The following is a 6,000-nucleotide window of genomic DNA, read 5'->3' as shown; positions in this document are numbered from 1 at the left end:
CACCCCTCCACCCTCACCAGCCCCCCATCCCCACCCCATCCCCAACCCCAGTGCCCAAAACTGGGAATATTTTTGCATCTGAGTGTTCTAGGTACCAGTTACAGTTCAATAAATCATTGAGAGAGAGAAAGAATTTGCTATTAATTCAGGGAGAGTTATCAGGTTGGGTAAATATACTGAAATGGATTCCCCAGGGATTGGTGGCCCTACTTTACATATATTGTAGAACTCTAGGTTTCTACGGAAGGATGAGGTAGAGAGAGGGGTTGAATGACCTCTCTCATATGTAATTATTTTTGTGATCAACTGAAAGAATTAAAGAAGTGGGCCAGCCCAGCCATCCTCTGCTGTACACAAATTTCCTGATTTGGTTCAGCACCTGTTTCTCATTTTATGTATGCCTTTCTAATTTTCCTTTGTGAGGTGCTGATAGCTGAGACCTAGCAAATTAGTTCAACAATAACAAGTGTATTATGTCCTTCAGAAATAAATATTTTATATATGTTACTCTTTATGATAAACACTAATATTTAGTACACCTCACTAGTAGTAATAAACCTTACTTTTTAAAAAAAGGAAGATAAGACTCAAAGCTTATTCAGTAGTTTAGATAAAATAAATAGGAAAAACTTCACCAGACAATCACTACCTGCTTCCATGTCATGAGATACCTTTTTCTGACTGCCTCCTGGCTACAGCTGTTTATAGCCCTGCTCCTGCTCGAGCTCTTTCCTGCTGCTCATCGACTCAAAGGACATTAGAAAACCATATGGGTTTATACAATAATTGATAATGATTGTAATTGTAAATGCTCTATATTCCAAATTTATTAATTAAATTTAAACTCCATCAGCTACCATGATGGAATTTGAACTCATAGCCCCAGAGCATTGGCCTGGATCTCTGGATTATGACTCTGGGGACATTACCACTGCATCACCATCTCCTTCTTCTAGTTGAGTTAAATGATCACTCACCTCAGGGAGGGCATTAAATTCCACCCATAATAGCACACAAATAATCCATTCTGTCTATCGGGTCCTGAAGGGGTATTCGGGATTGTTTGCACCTGTGATTTAGAAGTTCCTAGTGCTATTAAAGCTCCAAAGTATGCACCCTTGTGGGGTGAATTGCACTGGATATCTTATTGGTGAAGGTGTTAGCATGCACACAGTGAACGTCCACAGACCTTTGCAAAGCAGACAGATCATAATGTTAATCAGCAAGTGTGCATGCTGGCTTAGTGTCAGATGTGCCATTTTGAAGCTCAACATTCCAACTGATGTCCTATTTTAATCTTGCACAGCTGAACATGTTCAACATCAGGAAAGACTCCTGCAATAAATCTGTCATTGGTATTTTCTATCTACGAGTGCAAATTGCATCTTTTTCTTTTTGTTTAAAACCCACAACCTCTAACATAGTTAGGACATTACAGAAAGGAAATTGGTGATGAGTCGAGATTTTGCTTCATTGAGAGCTTTGAGTAAAGATCCTAAGTAGAGGGAAAAAAACATTGTGAGTCCTTGCAGTTCATATGTTAGAAGGCTGGGGAAAATCAACAACAGGAATGGTTGGCAAAGTGGCACAGTGGTTAGCACTGATGCCTCACAGCACCAGGGACCCAGGTTCGATTCCTGGCTTGGGTCACTGTCTGTGTGGAGTTTGCATGTTCTCCCTGTGTCTGTGTGGGTTTTCTCCAAGTGCTCCAGTTTCCTCACACAGTCCCAAGATGTGCAGGTTAGGTTGATTGGCCATGCTAAAGAAAATTGTCCGGAGGGGGGATTAGTGGGATAAATACATGGGGTAACTGGGATAGGATCTGGGTGGGATACTCTGTCAGAGAGTCAATGCAAACCCGATGGTCCGAATGGCCTGCTTCTGCACTGTAGAGGTCCTATGATTAAACATTGAAGTGAAGGAAGAAACAAAAAGGAAAATAAAATATTGCGTTTCTTACCACAAAAAAAGCAGGGTCTGCACAGGTGTTGCAGAGTATAACAGCAGAGCAAGAGACTCACCACACAGTTGGAAAATGGTATAAGCTCTGTGTGGTTTTTAAAAGAGGGTTTTCTTTTCCAATCAGAGAAGGTTGAGATTCCAGGCGGTATCTGGTATATTTGAAAAGAAGGGATACTCTGCTGTATGGTTGGGGCCATTTAATTAAAAAAAATCAAGTCAATGGTCTCTAGGGTAAAAAGGGGAGTACTGGAAGGACAGTAAAATAAATATACACTGAGCAGTTTCAAGTCAGTCGTGCCTGCAAGGGAAATGGTGGGTCAATTAGGTGCCTTGGTTTCTTTCAATGAAGAAAATAAATCATGGAGTTCCTATGCAGAGCATTTCAGTACTTTGTACAAGTGAATAAAATTCCAAAATAATTGCTTATACCACCTTTTCTTAGTACAATAGGAAGTAAAATCTTAAATTTGCTCTGGAGCTTGGTTCATCCAGCAAAGCCAGGAACCAAAACTTACGATGACTCGACAAAGATCTTTAATATTACTTACTAAAGCCATTGGTCATTGTGGAACAGTTCAGGTTCCACCAAAGGAATCAAGTGGATAGCAAAAGCATTGCTCAGATTGCGGCACCTTACAATGGCTGACACAATATTATGACTTTGGTGAGTCATTAGAAGATACCCATAGAGATTGTCTAGTTTGTGGACTCCTAAATGAGGCTATCCAAAAAGATTGCTTTGTAAATATGCTTTGACTTTAAGGACAGCAGTAGAAATCGCAATGTTGATGGAACTGGCTGCTAAAGAGGCTTCACAATTTGGTGCAGGAATGAAGATCTGCAAGTTGGGAATTCCCATAAGAAGTCAAAACAGCAACAAGCATGTCACCGATGTGCCAAAGTGGACCTTCAGAAGGTGAATGCTGGGGCAAGGATACTAAATGCAAGAATTGAGGTAAAATGGGTCACATTGCAAAGGCTTGTTGGGCTAGACCAGCTTCCCCTGAGAAGAATATTCAGAAGAAGAATCTGGGCACCTTCAAGAAGAACAAGTTGCATTCTACAAAAATAATTTGCAACATGGAAGAAAAGAATTACAACTGTGAAGAAGAGAATGTCCAGAAATATGATGAAGAGTTCAAATTATGATGAAGAGAACATGCTGCTAAAAGTTACATCATGGTCATCATAGAGTTGAATGGACAAACAGCGGACTTGTCTCTCCATTTGGTCTGTGGTAATTTTCCAGTTTTTTGAGAGATCATGGCTGGAGAAGATAAAGTTTAACTGGATTGTTGGCAACAAATTGGCTCATGCCAGAACAGACCTACAGCATCTTCTGGATAAATATGAGTGTTTTCAGAGACATTTGGCTCAATGACGGAAGTTCAAGTGAAACTCAAGATAAAGCCTAATCAACCAAAAAGTTTTAAAGCTAGGGCAGCGCCATACATGGTGCAATTCGTTCCAAGGTCAAAGAAAAATTAGTACCACTTGTTAACACTGGTGTGTTAGAGCCGGTTACAATGAGTGATGGGGCTACCCATATCGTATCTGTCATGAAACCAGATGGTTCAGTTCTTATTTGTGGTAATTTTAAAACAACCATAAATCCAGTGTTGTACACTAATCAATATCCACTTCCTTTAATTGGACAGAAATTCAGCAAAATTGATCTTTCACAAGCATATTTGCTTGTGAAACTAATGGGCAGCACGGTAGCACAGTGGTTAGCACTGCTGCTTCACAGCTCCAGGGACCTGGGTTCGATTCCCGGCTCGGGTCACTGTCTGTGTGGAGTTTGCACATTCTCCTCGTGTCTGTGTGGGTTTCCTCCGGGTGCTCCGGTTTCCTCCCACATTCCAAAGATGTGCGCGTTAGGTTGATTGGGCATGCTTAAATTGCCCCTTAGTGTCCTGAGATGTGTAGGTTAGAGGGATTAGTGGGTAAAATATGTAGGGATATGGGGGTAGGACCTGGGTGGGATTGTGGTCGGTGCAGACTCGATGGGCCGAATGGCCTCTTTCTGCACTGTAGGGTTTCTATGATTTCATATTTGCAGAACAATGTGGCCACTGAATCTCAACCATTGCTTACCATTGTTACTCATAAAAATATTTTTCATTATAAAAGAATGCCTTTTGGAATAACATCCACACCAACCCTAGTCCGAAGATTGATGTTGTACAATGTAACCTGGATGATATTCTAATTACAGGGTGCAGTGAACAGGAGCATTTGAATAATTTAGAAGCAACAATGAAACATCTGCAAGCACATGGTCTGCATTATCAAGAAAGACAAGTGTGACTTTTTCCAGATGTCAGTCCAGTCTTTGGGTCACATTATTGATAGTAAAGGCATACATAAAGCACCTAAAATGATGGAAGCTATTTTAGGAGCACCATGTCTGATAAATGTGGTGCCATTGAGGTCCTTGGATTAGTAAAAATTATGGCATATTTGTTCTTATCCAAGTTATTGAAGCCATTGCATAGTTTACTATGTGTGAAACAGTCATGGAACTGGACAACAGATGTGAGAAAGCATATAAGGATGTCAAAGATGCTTTGCAGTTCATTTTAATCCGAAGCGACCATTACTATTTGTTTATGATGCTTCACCTTATGGAGTACAGGCGGTCAATTCACATATTATGCCTTTGGGAAAAGAACAACCAATAACTTTTGCTTCACGTACTCTGGCTAGCGCTGAATCTAATATGTTCAACTAAATAAGTAAGTATTGAGTATGATTTGTGGTGTACAAAGATTTCATCATTATTTATATCGTCATCATTTCACATTATTCATTGATCATCGACCCTTAACTATTTTTGGGCCGTATAAAAGCATACCTTCGTTAGCTGCTAGCTGATTGCAAAGATGGTCACTGATCTTATCTGCACACTCCTACCATATGAAGTATCATAAAAGCTCCTCATGGAACCATGTAATTCATTTTCATTAGTTTAAGAAGTTTTCAATGGTAGCATTATCACCATTTGCATGTGAAATACATTTTTATTCAAAACATACACAATTTAAAAGTGTTTTTCAATAAAGGTTTCAAATGTTTTAGTTTTTTTAAAGTCTGCATTCAAATCATCCCCAAAGAACTTGTAGCCCCTACACAATGGAGGGCTAGAATTACAGTCTCCCCTGCAAGACGGCACCACTGGTATCATTAACACCGATAATGAAAACTGCAAAAGTTTTGACCAGGGTCTAAATATGTATAATAACAGTGCAATTACACCCGAGTTCTGAAATGCTGTATTTAACTGCATTCTGCCAGAATTTAACCATTCTTAGGTTTATTTTAATCAGAATGCTATTTGGTAAAAGAAACTCAGCTGTCTACCCTACTTATTGAAGAGTCCAAGGTGCTATCCATGCTTTTGAAATCTATTTGTTGTTTTTCTTCATTCGATAAAAGCAGCTCGACTTGGTTTTCTAATGCCACGCCCTTCATAGTGAAAATCTAATGCTGGTGCCCGAAAATTGGATGTTAGGACGGGAATGGCAGAAAATCCCATTTGCGTCCATCACAAAACACGGCGATACCTGAAGCTGCGCACAACTCCACAGACCCCGAAGGGGGCTCTGAAGCTACACCAGTTACTGAGGGTAGAGAGAATAATCTTAGAACTAGAGATAAGTCATTCAGGGGTGATGTCAGGTACACCTCTCACACAAAGAACAGTGAAAATGTGGAATTCTGTAGGGGCTCAGTTATCTGTCAGCTGCACTGTGCAGGAATCAGCTTCCACTTACAAACAACAGACCGCAGCGAGTTACAGAAAATAGCGGGAGAGATAAAATTAAGAATGAGTACTTCTTGAAACAACTACTGCAAAGCCCACAGCTTCTTTCATCAAAAGCATACTTATGTAGAAGGGAATCAGCAGCTCTATGTCAAAACATCAATAGAGCCTCCTCATCGCCACTCTGCCGGTTTCCCCTCCCCCTGCTCTCCTTAGTGCCACACTCCCAGGTCCCACTCCTGAGTTTTTTTCTATCTCGGGTTCCTGCAGCG

Source organism: Mustelus asterias, chromosome 23, assembly GCF_964213995.1.
Source record: "Mustelus asterias chromosome 23, sMusAst1.hap1.1, whole genome shotgun sequence".
In the NCBI taxonomy this organism is placed as follows: domain Eukaryota; kingdom Metazoa; phylum Chordata; class Chondrichthyes; order Carcharhiniformes; family Triakidae; genus Mustelus; species Mustelus asterias.
This window is presented reverse-complemented; position numbering follows the sequence as displayed.